The sequence below is a fragment of the Eschrichtius robustus genome, chromosome X, assembly GCF_028021215.1.
Source record: "Eschrichtius robustus isolate mEscRob2 chromosome X, mEscRob2.pri, whole genome shotgun sequence".
NCBI classification, from domain to species: Eukaryota; Metazoa; Chordata; class Mammalia; order Artiodactyla; family Eschrichtiidae; genus Eschrichtius; species Eschrichtius robustus.
The window spans coordinates 95962567-95975399 of NC_090845.1; the positions used below are offsets into that span (position 1 = coordinate 95962567).

Below are 12833 nucleotides of genomic sequence, written 5' to 3' on the forward strand. Positions count from 1 at the left end.
TCTGTGCTTCTCTCTGTAGAAAGTATCTGGAGCGTTCCCCTGCCTACCCCGCCCCCTTATTTGTAGTTAGAAAAAAAGAGCCCATGAGCTGTCCCTTTCATACTCTAGGACTCTGGTGTCCTGAGTCTGCCTCAGATTAATTGAATTAAACACCTCAAGCTGAATCTGTCAAACGTCTTTTTTTTTTTGCCATGGGCCTGATTTACTTTGCTAATAGGATCAACACATGTAATATACAAAGGTAACCATTAAATAATTATAGACAAATAATTTCATCCCATACTCCCAGCCGATTTTGCATCTCCTGCCAGATACAAAACATTTACTTTAATACATTTACAGCGATAATTTGCATAAAACCACTGAAACTGGGGATATTTTCAAAGCAGCTGCTTATGTGATGTGATTAGTAAAATCTCCCTACGCCCATCCCCATCCACCCACGCTATTAGTCATTGCTGTGAGTTAATATATTGAAGCCCTCTGTTAAAATTAAAACATTATCTACAGAGACAAATGAAGTTATTAACATTTAGTTCAAATTAGTTGATTGAAATCCTTAATCAGTAAGGTCCTTTGTGAACGGAACCCAGAAGCAGTGTTAAGTTTTGAGGAAGGAAAAGGAAAGGTCCAGAATATGGGCTGCTGCTCAGGGAGGGAAGATGGGGTTTGGGGCCCTCTGTATAGAGCTCTGGTAAGCCAGGGAATAGCTTGAAAGCACTGGAATCTCAGGCGGAGGGGAGACTGCTAAAAAGTAAAGGAAAGGATGGTTTCTAAAGGACAATAAAAGCCATTAAAAGCAAGTCTCCTTTAAGTGACAGTTCTGCCAAGAGCCAGCTAGCTTGCTTCCGGTGTGTCGGTGATGAAAGTGGTCATTTCTTCACATTTTAGAAAATTCTCCAGCTCTCTGTAAGGATCATATCAAGTGAGGTTAAAGAATTCTCAGGGGTCAATATGTTCCTATAAAAGGGTTTCATCTTCAAGAAATTCATGGAAAAGACTCTGACAAGTACAGGTTTCTGGTAACTGACTGTACTGCTGAACTGAATGAATAAGCATTTTCAGAACTCTAATGAAAAACTGATGAACTCATAAAAGTGCTAACAAAAGATCAAGATGAAAAAAAATTAATTACATGGGACTGAGTGAACTGATGAGGATGAGTATAATTTTTGTGACTTTCTGTCTGAATTAAAAAAAAAAAATCCCACAAGGACTCAGAGGCAAAGAATATACAAATCAATTTTCACTGCAAAGTAAAGGAGCTGTTACAGTGGAGGATTACTGGACTGAATGTCAATATTATGACATAGTATGAGTGTGTTTCATGTTTGGTAATTGCAATCATTGTTGCTTTTGTTGTGGTCATCCATGTACAATGCTTGGTGTCAGTCTATTTATCTCTTGTAAAAATAAAATACAGTGTGTGTGTGTGGAAAAAAAAAAAGAATTCTCAGGGGTCAATTGACTTCTGACTAAACTTTGGGTTTTTTGGAGACATATCTTAAAAAAAAATTTAACTACAAAAGAAATTCTCATTCTAGAATATTCAAACAGTTATAAAATATATAGAATCAAACCTGGGGAATTCCCTGGTGGTCCAGTGGCTAAGATTCCGTGCTCCCAATGCAGGGGCCTGGGTTCAATCCCTGGTCAGGGAACTAGATCCCATATGTGGCAACTAAGAGTTCGCATGCTGCAACTAAAGATCCCACGTGCAGCAACTAAGACCCAGCACAGCCAAATAAATAAATAAATTTTTTTTAAAAAAAACCACCTTGAGGGACTTCCCTGGTGGCGCAGTGGTTGGGAATCTGCCTGCCAATGCAGGTGACATGGGTTCGAGCCCTGGTCCGGGAAGATCCCACATGCCGCAGAGCAAGGAAGCCCGTGAGCCACAACTGCTGAACCTGTGCTCCAGAGCCCGCGAGCCACAACTGCTGAAGCCTGCACGCCTACAGCCCGTGCTCCGCAACAAGAGAAGCCACCACAATGAGAAGCCCGCGCACCACAACGAAAAAAAAAAACACCTTGAAAAAAAAAACCTGAATGATCCCCTCAACATCCACCACAATTCTAGGCTCACACTATTTTACACTGTGCTTCCAGGTTACTTTCTATGCATTTACTGGCATATACATACATCTATTTTCTTACACAAATACAATAAGCTCTACCTGTCCTGTATACCTCCTTGTTCTTTTTTAAATTTGTTTTATTGTGGTAAAATGTACATAATGTAAAATTTACCATTTTAACCAATTTTGAGTGTACAATTCAAAGTACATTCAAAATGTTGTTTAACCATCACCACTATTCAGTTCCAGAACTTTTTCCATCATCCGAAATAGAAACTCTGTAACCATTAAACAGTATGCCCCCATTCTCCCCTCCCCTCAGTCTCTGGTAACCTCTATTCTATTTTCTGTCTCTATGCTCCTCTTTCTTGCAAAATTGTTTTTGAAAAGGTAATACACAAACATTATTAAAAAATTCAAACAATACAAAAGGGCAAATACAATGTAAAATACTTCTTCTCTTATGCTTGACTCCCAGGGAACCAGGTAATCAGTTTCTTAGGTATCTTTACTGAAGAGTCTGTGCGCATACAAGCACACGTGGACAGACATATATACCTTCCCCCCTTTTTTACGTAGTAGTAGCAAACCATACACAGCTTGCTCTTTTCACTTAATATCTGCAATATATAAATATGTATATAATGCATATATATAATTCTTATACATACACTTCTGTTATGCTAGGATCATTTTATTTCTGACTCAATTTTTTAAAAATTAATTTTTTTATTGTGGCAAAAAGCTTATAACATGAAATTCACCTTCCCAACAATTTCTAAGTGTACAATACAATATTGTCACCACATGCACATTGTCGTGCAACAGATTCCCCAGAACCCCTCACCCCAGTCCTGCATGACTGAAACTCTACATCCACAAAACAACTCCTTCCCTCCCCCTCCCCCCAGCCCCTAGCGTGCACCATTCTGCTTTCTATTTCTATGAGTTTGACTACTTTTGGTACCTCCTATAAGTGGCATCATACAATATTTGTCCTTCTGTGACTGGCTTATTTCACTTAGCATATTATCCTCAAGGTTCATCCATGTCATAGCATATGACAGGATTTCCCTCTTTTCTAAGGCAGAATGTATATGCCATATTCAGTGCATATACACTGAATGTATATGCCACATTTTCTTTATCCATTCATCTCTCCACGGATATTTAGGTTGCTTTCAATTCTTGCTATTGTGAATAATGCTGCAATGGACATGGGGGTGCAAATATCTCTTTGAGAGTCTGCTTTGAATTCTTTCATATATATTTCCAGAAGTGGGATTGCTGAATCATACAGTAGTTCTATTTTTAATTTTTTGAGGAACCTCCTTATTGTTTTCCATAGCAGTTGCACCATTTTACATTCCCGCCAACTGTGTACAGTGTTCCAATTTCTCCACATCCTCATCAGCACTTACTATTTTCTGGGGGTTTTTTGTTGTTTTTTTTTAATACTGGTCAGACTAACAGGTGTGAGATGATATCTTATTGTGGTTTTAGTTTGCATTTCCCTGATGAATAGTGATGTTGAGCATCTTTTCGTATGCTTGTTAGCCATTTGTATATCTTCTTTGGAGAAATGTCTATTCAAGTCCTTTGCCCATTTTTTAATCGTGTTCTTTATTTTGTTATTGGGTTGTAGGGGTTCTTTACATATTAACCCCTTATCAGGTACATGGTTTGCAAATATTTTCTCTCCATTCTTGCCTTTTCACTGTTGATTCTCCTGTTGCACAGAAATTTTTAAGTTCGATGTAGTCCCACTTGTCTATTTTTGCTTTATTTTTGCCTGTGCTTTTGGTGTGACTCTTTTACTTCTCTTAGGGCCAGACTTTCATCAGGATAGCTTGGTTGTGATTTTTGCCTTCCTTTCCACCTCAGTACTCTCTAGCACATTGTTTTGTTTTTAAATAAATTTATTTATTTTTGGCTGTCTTGGGTCTTCATTGTGGTGCACAGGCTTCTCATTGCCGTGGCTTCTCTTGTTGCTGAGCACGGGCTCATGGGCTCTAGAGCGCAGGCTCAGTAGTTGTGGCGCACAGACCTAGTTGCTCCGCGCCATGTGGGATCTTCCTGGACCAGGGCTCGAACCCCGTGTCTCCTGCATTGGCAGGCAGATTCTTAACCACTGCACCACTAGGGAGGTCCTAGCACATTGTTTTACAGGGGTGTTGGCTAATTACTATTGGTTCTCTGATGGGATACACTCAGAATTACCTTAATTTTTCTGGAATCATTCCCATGGAAGAAGGTAATGGGAGGCCTATGTGAGAGGGGGTTGTTTCCTCCCATTTTCTCACTTCTTTCCCTTTCATCTCCCCTTTTTCTCCCCTTCCAGAATCTCCTCTGGGGCCTCCTTCCCTCTCCCACCCTCCTCGTGAGTGGGGCGGTGGTCTCTGAGCCAATGACAGGTCAGCCCAAGGGCTGACTCCAGACCAATGAGCACTTCTGGGTTCCAGATGGACCAATTAGCTTATTAGGGACATTGAATACCTGTATGGCTGGCATCTGTCCCATTGTCCTCTTATTAACGACCCTCTTGTCCATCAAGGATCTGAATGTGTAAATGAAGCCGTATTCTCTCTCTCCCATTTTTTTTTTTTGGTTTTGTTTTTAAATTTTGGTGGCTTTAATCCATCCCCACAACTTCTGCCCAAGGCCAATAAAACACAGCCATTCTCCCTTTGTAAAAAGAAAGAGGGGTTGGGTTTCCTTCAATTGTCTGCCCTTTTCTGTCTCCTCCACTATTTTTGTTTTACTCTGTAGTTAACTTTGCATAGAGCAGCTTCATCCGAGGACCTGTGCGGTGGACCTAGGCACTCTTTTCTCACTGCCGGTTGCAACCGCCTTTTCGTTGTTCTAACCTGGGGGTTTGTGGGACCAGGGGCTTGGCGGCTGGGAGAAGAGTTTGGCCAGAGCCTTCCTTCTGCATTTCACACACATTCTGCTCTCGCTCTCTCTCTCTTACACACACACACACACACACACCCGTTCGGGCCCCTCTCCGTGTGTCTTCCTTCAAGATGACAGGGCGCTGGAGAAAAGGCTGCTGGAATCAGCTGGTAGGTACAGTAGTAGCCCGAACCCCACCCACCCGCTGCCTTTGCTCGCTCAGGTTTCTCCGGTCACTCCTGCCAGGGGAGAAAACATGTAAACGCGCCTCCAGAGGAGGGGCAGGGGGAGCTGGGAGCGGCGGGGGCGGCGGAAGGTGAGCCGGGGAAGGTGGCCGAGCACCCGTGCTGCCGGGCCCTTCCCAGAGCTCCCTCGGGGCGGCAGTCCCAGCCCGGTTCGCCCCCACCCCATCCCCCTTTTCGTCAGGATTGCCTTTTTTTCCCCTCCTTCTGCGGCGGCGGAAATGACAGTGTGGTGCTGCCGCGGTGTCATGGTGCTGCCCCTGGACTGAGGAGCGAAAACTCTAAGTTTGGCTCGGGAGACCCAGCCGCGGTAGCTTGGCGGCCGCCGTGCTGTCCCCGGCGGGGCGCGCGGGCGGGCGGATCCCGGCTACTGCGCGGCGGCGGCGGCGAAGGCGGGCGGCGGCCTAGAGCGGCGACGGCAACGGCGGCAGCGGCGGCGGCGGTGGCGGCGGCCGGAGAGCTCGCGCCGGAGCCCGAGCCAGTTCGCGCAGGAGGCAGGCGAGCACCCGGCGCCCTCGGGCGCGCCGAGGACATGGCCGGCAGCCGGGAATGCTCTGGGTAAAACGCGTCCCCTCGCCGCGGCCCCGGGGGCCGAGCGCCACCGCCGGCGCAGGGCTCGGCCCCGGCTCGGGCCGCGTCTCAGGTGCGGCCGGGGCCCGGCGCGGGCAGAAGGCTGCTCCGGGGCTCGGCGGGGCGTGATGACGGGGCCCGCGAGGCTCGAGGTGGCGGCGGCGACGGAGGGCGCCCCGGCCCGGCCCTGGCTTCCCGTTGCGCCGCTGGGGCCCGGGCACCCGTCGCTGCCCTCCCGGGACGGAGTTTGCACTCCGCGATGCGGGGCGGGGGCGGGTCCGAGGCCTCCCGCGCAGCCTGGTCGGGCCGGGTGCGGCCCCTCGAGCGGCTCTCCTGGAGCCTGGGTGCTGGTCTGGGAAAGGGCACCGCCGCCTTCCCACGCTCCCGCGGCCGGCAGCCTCCTCGGCCCGGGCGGCGCCCCTCGGCCGCCCGGCGGTGGCTGCTGCGGCAGCCGGTTGCTGCGGACAGCCTGCCCGCAGGAAGGCCCGGTGAAACTTAATCCCTTTGCTGCCGGGGGAGCGATCCTCGAGTCTCCGTCTGGGTGGTTCCTTATTTCTGGCCTAGCTGTGAAAGCAGCTCAGTGGGGGAGAGGGAAAACTTATAGGTCCTCAGGACAGGCTGCGACTGAACCCGGGAGAGGTGGGGTTTTTCCATTCCTGGCTCGTAAGAATTAAGTAAATAACGGCGGAGTAGATTTACAGAAACATTTTCGGTGATAAGGATTAGGTTACTTAGCATTTCGTATGCAGCGCATTTCTTGGAGGTGTTTCTTCTCGGAGCAGGAAATTGGGATCCTGAGGTCGTTGGGTTCTTCACTTTCTCTCTTCCACACTCCCCTACCCGCCTTCACGCTCACTCGCCTTCTTCCCACGTGGTCGTCACACATCTACCTGCCCACCCGAATCTCCCACCAACCACCCGTCCCCTGGACTCCTCCCCATCAATCTGTGCACTCCCAGCCTCCCAGCCATGCAGCCTCTGGCTTGTGAGCCAGTTTGCCTTGTTGAGGGTTTCTGAGTGTGGGGAGGGTGGATGGTGATGGTTGTTTGTGAAAAGGAGCCCTTACAAAGGAATATATTAGAGGCTATGTAAATAGACAAGTACTGTGTGTGAGTTGATTCTTCTGATTCTCAAATAGGGCCAAGAGGGCTGCCTTTAACCCCATTCTGTTCCCTCCCAGTACTCTAATCAGTTCTCTGGCAATGTTCCAAAAGAAGGGAAATGCTGAATAGGGAGACTCCCTCCCTACTCTACCCGGGCTGGTTACCCCTAACCCTCACATGCCCCTTTTCACTTCTCTCCACTGATCACTGCCCTGGGGGGAAAGAGTCTTTGCTATTTTTCTATATTCCTGCCCAGTCAATTAACTTAATGCAGATATATAATGTAAATTAGATTTCTCCTGATTGTTCCTCACAACTTGATTTATGTGCTTGAAATACAAGTCTAGGAGCCAAGAAGATCAGAGAGTTCATCCCAAATCTGATGTTGCATTGGCTTTGTGGCCTTAGGACATTCCTATGACCTTTCACTTGTATGAAAGGCATCATATTGTGTACTGGCTATTGTGAGTCTTGGCTTGGCCCTTTGAAGATGAAAGGGTTCTATAAACTCTCAGCACTATACTTTTCGAAGAAAGTTCTTCATTTACCTTTTATTGGGGTAATAGATTGGGTGTAAGTAGCAACCCTAGTTTACTGGGAACCCTAACTTGCCATTATTAATCCCCTTGGGAGCCAAATCTATCACTCTACTTTGGTCCTAAGTCTGTTTCTTTTTTTTTCCTCTAGTGTACATGCAACTGAATGAAAACATACATAAAAGTAGGCATACAGAGTAATTGGTGATTATTTTACGCTAAGGCTTGAATCATATCTAATGTACTCCAATCTAACAATCTGAGTCAGACTCATTTGAAAACATAACCTCACTAATTTTTAGCCCATATGGGGGCAGGTAGTTAATTTCTACTGAAAAGTGGCATAAATAATTTTAGGCATGGCTATCTGAGCATGATTAGCATCTAGCAGTGGTGAGTCAACAATATTTATTAAAAGCACCTACAGCGTGCAGAATCCTCTGTTGACTGGTCTAAGGCCCCAGCCTTGGCCTTGTATCTTGGCCTCCTGCTTGTTTAAGGCCTACCTCCTTACTCGCAGTTCCGGGATTAGGACAGGGAGGGGCTGTGCGGGGCAGGGGTAGAGGCTAGGGACATGAAGGAGCGATTGTTTCCCTCCCATTTACTTTCATGACTACTAGACTCCTCATCTAGCATGTTGTACCTTGCAAGGCCACCCCCCCGGGAAGTACTGCCGCAAATCAGAATGACTTGCTTTCTTCATGAACATATCATCTGAACAGTGCAAATTGCTTTAGGTGAAATTGGTTTAGTTAATCCCTCCTCTAAGTGCCGGGCAACTTGCTCAAACTTGTATATCCTAAAGCAGTGCCAGTGGAGTCTCATAATAGCGTCCAAAAATTGCTGTGGGTAGTGAGCCTGTCCATTCCCTCATCCCTCCTCCCATGAAATCTGCTGACACCATGACAATTGAGAAGGAAACTGCAGAAGGGGTATGGCTTTGCTACTTGGTGAGGAGGAGAGAACGTCCTCCCTTGACTCTGTCCCTTAGTACTCAGGTTCTCTCTTTCCCAACAGGGACAGACAGCCCTAAAAAGGAGGTGAAGACAGGGCGGAGGCACAGAATGTGTCTCAAATGGCTGTTCTCAGAGGTACCTGCTTGGCCTTATGTGTGTGTGTCATTCAGTCTCTATGGGTCTTGGTAAGTCCCTAGCTGTTAGGCCATGGGCCTCTGCTGCTAGTGGAGGCCAAGGGGTGTTCCATTTCCAGTTAGCATTAAGTTTTTGGTCTTCTCTTCTGTGCAAAAGGGGAACATGTGGTACTGTGTTTGCGAAGCACCTCCTTACTTAGGCTGAGTGCCTTGACTTAGAGCATTGCATCACCAAGATATGACATGTAACATGTTGTTACTGCATATACGACAGTTCAGGAGAGTTCACAATTGTTCACTTTTTGATGAATGAAATTTGGGTACCAAGGTGGTGTTGTGCTAATGTCTGTATTTCAGGTCTCTCAACAAACATTGTGTTCATCACTGAGCAGTGTGAAAAATAGACTAGAAAAGTGTTTCTCAACCAGTGTGTTGGATCATGCTAACATGTGAGAAGACCAGATGAGTGGTGTTGAGACAAGATGTTCCAACTCCAATGATCCCTCTGTACGGGCTGCTAGCCCTCTTTTTATTTCCCCTCTCTTCCAAGGATCAATATATGTTTCTGTCTCCATTTTCATGAATTAAAACTCTGCTAAGAGTCTTCTGTGGGTACTGGAGGTTTGTGGCTCTTTCTACAGTTTCTCCTTTTCCATCTTCCCCTTCTCCATGATCACAGACAGACATATTCTTTTTTGACAATCTCCCAGCTCCTGCATTGCCCTTAGAAATCCTGTAAGCTGCTAGGACTACTAGATGGTTAAAGTATGGGTGGTGGAGGGATTTTGAGTAATGTGCCAACATCCCTACTCCCTTCTCTGTGTTGGGTTCAACTGAATACATAATAAGGGTGTTGGTTCTGCCTAAGTGGGTTAGCAAGGTATCCTTAGGAAGACTTGTCCTACTTGGGTTCTTTTCTCCCTGCAGAGCTCTGACTGCCTGACCTTGGGCTTTGTCTCAGACTCTTTCCTGCAGGTCAGACTCCTCTAGTTGATGAACAGCATCCCCAGTCTCTGGATCTTCCTCTTACAGAGACCAGAAGATCTGATAACAAATTCATTATATAACCTAAAATCCTCCTGAAACAGAAAATCCCGGTATTTACAATTTGCCCAGTTAGGGGAATAATGTATGGGCATGGTAGACAGTGCTAATGCAGGACAGTGACATGTCTGAATGTATACAGCCCAGAGATAGAAAAATGGTTTACGGTCCAGAATCCTCCATCGCTTTGTCTATAGCCCTTTGTTCAGTGTTGCTAAGATCCATGTGGTTCCCAGGGGAGTAGAAGCTTGATTTCAAATAGGCTTCTGTTCTCTGTCCCTTGTTTCTGACCTGAACTTGGGGTCCTCTCAGCCTAACACTCAACAGCATGCCCTACATACATATATTGCCAATTTTATTCTGTAGTAGAGATGACTGCCCATCCGGGGGGGGGGCACTGAACATTAAAAAATTTACAAATATTTTATTGGGTAACAGAGATTGGGAAAAGCAGTCCTAGAATAGATGGAAAGCTGTGCTGGTAGCAGTAGGTAAATTAAGTTTTTTCTTCATTTGTTCTCCAATCTGGAAACTGCTAGTGTAATTGGCATTAAGATAAAGGTGTTATGAATTATACTTAACGATTTGTGACAATTATCATGTGTTACCTTGGCAAATCTGTTTCTTGGTTACTTAGATTAATCTACTGTGTTTGTAGCAGATCTAGGACTTTTAGTTCTGCTATTGTGATATTCCTTTTAATGTTTATGATGACTATATTGTATAAAATAGTCAATGGCTGGATTTAGGAGCTAATTATTGTAAAAAAAAAAAAAAGATCATTAAGGAACTTCCCTGGTTGAGACTTCGCCTTCCAACGCAGGGGGTATGGGTTGGATCCCTGGTGGGGGAGCTGGGATCCCACATGCCTTGGAGCCAAAAGACCAAGACATGGAACAGAAGCCACATTGCAACAAATTCAATAAAGACTTTAAAAATGGTCCACATCAAAACCATCTTTAAAAAAAGTATAGGTCTCAAGTCATTAAAAAAATCATTAAATCCATGTACTATAAAATATTAAGTAGGCTTTAATAACCTATTAGACAGGAACTGGCTCTGGTGCTGTCAGTCGGTAATCAACCTCCAGTCCTGAGCTCACCCTGTGCGTGATAAAAGCTTAAGAAAAAAGAAGAGAGACAGTTCTTCCCTCTGGGGGGGACTCCAGTCTAACAGGGGAGACATATGAGCATAATAAATACCACAAGCAGACCCATGGTCCTCCAGAAAACTTGTGGGGGAGTGTAATTGTCCTCCATTATGTCAACCATGCATTTGGGGTGAATTTCCAAACATGTGCTATTTCCTTAATAACTTGCTCTGTGTCTGTCATCTGTGAATGTGTGTTGAGAATATCTGTATTTGTAAAGCAAGTTAATAATTTTATTTTATTCTCATCTGATCCTCACAAGAGCCTGTGAGATGGGTAGGGCAGGTATTTTTCATTTGACAGACGAGGAGGCTGTGGCCCAAACAGTTTAAATGTCTTACCTGGGATCACTCAGCTAATTCAGTTTAGAGCCAAGACTACAACCAGGCTCTGTTGTGAGGATCAAATGAGATAGTGGCTTTGGAACCATTTGAAAAGTGTAGAATAGGTGCACAAATGTAAGGTGACTGTTATTATTAATTATGCTTACTGACCACCTAGCCTCTTTTTTCTGGGTTTCTATTTTCAGTCTATCTTTTTAGGGTGAGAATTCTATGCATTGGTTGCCTTTTATGTTCCCGAATGATCATTTCTGAAATTAAAGGGGTCTTTTCCTACTAATAGTATTCTAGGATTTGGTTGTCTTCCTTTTCTTCCAAAAGGTGTTGTCATTAGTTTGTACTCTCATGGGACTCTCCTCGCCTTTAGTTGTCCCCTGGAACACCCATTATATCTTCTTTGAAGTACAACAGGCAAAACCAGCCACTGTCCTTGGGCACCTTGGCTTAGCCAAGGGTAAGTAATGCATTTTGTTTATTTCCAGTTCGTTTCATGATGACGCCCATGGCTTGTCAGCCTTTCTAGTCACACTAATGAATAAGACTTGTGTCTTGAGGAGCTGGTTTTCAGTAATCCAAGGTGTCTTTCCTATGTGGTAACAGATAGCAAGAGCTCTGTAATAATAGGATGTCAGAGCTGGAACACATGTTAAAGAGATTGTCTGGTGATTCTAGTCCAACTTGAATGACATTTTACAGTTAAGGGAACATCAGACTAAGCCAGGACTCATTTGCTCATCCTCCAAGGCAGAGAGACAGTTTCTGGTGTTTTTAGGAAGAGCTCATGGGACATTACTGTTAATATCCTGAAGAATGTAAATCCTACAAGCCAGCTCAATCCTCATTGTACAGCCCAGGGGTCAGGTTGGGTTTTACACTCATGGTTTTTCTGTGAAGAAAGGGAGACTGTGGCTCCTCAGGGAGGTAATGAGAGCCCAGACCCATGCTCCGCGGATCTGGAAGATGAAAACTAGATGGAATATAAGCTGTTGAAATAAGTGGGCATTTAATTATGTTCAAATAACACTTGAAATAATAGCATTCTGCCAAGTGCAGATCATGGCTTCTCTCTCTGATCAGAGTTAACCGAATGTTGGATTTGAAGGGCAACGCTGAAATCAATCTTTCATTTTGTAAGTGCAGAATGTATTATTTTTATTCTAATCGCCTGCATTGAAAACTCCTCCTTTGTATTTCTATCTACTCACACAGCCTTATGATACCTTCTTGAGGTTTATTCTCATCAACTTTTTTTTCAGGAGTCTCAGCCTGAAGGGGGGTGCAGGGTGACGATAAGCCATACAGAAACAATTTTATACTAGAACAAGGGCAAATACATAAGCATCCTTATTTGACTACACAGCAGTAACTTAATGATATGGAAGGGAACAAATCAGTGGATGTGGATGTGGGCATTTGTTTCTTAACATGGCATTTGGTCTGCCCGCCTAGGCATTTCATCAGTGCATTTTTATGACAAACCATTGTGTTTTCTGGCAAAAGCTTCATGATTACCTGTCATTCGGTGACACTCTATCAGGTTTACATCCTGTCTTTATCCTTAGTATATTCTCTAATTCTGCATAGATTAGTGATTCACAAACTTTTTGAAGTTGCAGCACTGCCATTGTTTTATTTTTTGTCATACCACTTCCTCCTGTACTTCCTAAAGGTATTTTGTGATCTAGGAGTCAAATATTTTTTAGGAGTCTTATCATTTTTAAATGAATAAAAAATTGGGAGCTGATAATTTTCTGGCACCCATTGATCATTAGAGATATCCCAGG

General features: G+C 44.8%; 1 protein-coding gene across 4 annotated transcripts in view; it reads left to right on the top strand.

Annotated features, from left to right (window-relative positions):
- Positions 1-5081: 5081 nt before the first annotated feature.
- The window catches only part of MID2 (midline 2), a 94357-nt gene continuing 86605 nt past the window's right edge, over positions 5082-12833 (top strand). For 2 of the 4 annotated variants that reach the window (XM_068533836.1, XM_068533838.1), the window contains exon 1: positions 5576-5773. The gene's annotated coding sequence lies outside the window, so the exon portion shown is untranslated. Of the gene's footprint in view, positions 5144-5575; positions 5774-12833 lie in introns of those variants that run through there. The other 2 variants (XM_068533834.1, XM_068533835.1) reach the window with 2 other exon arrangements.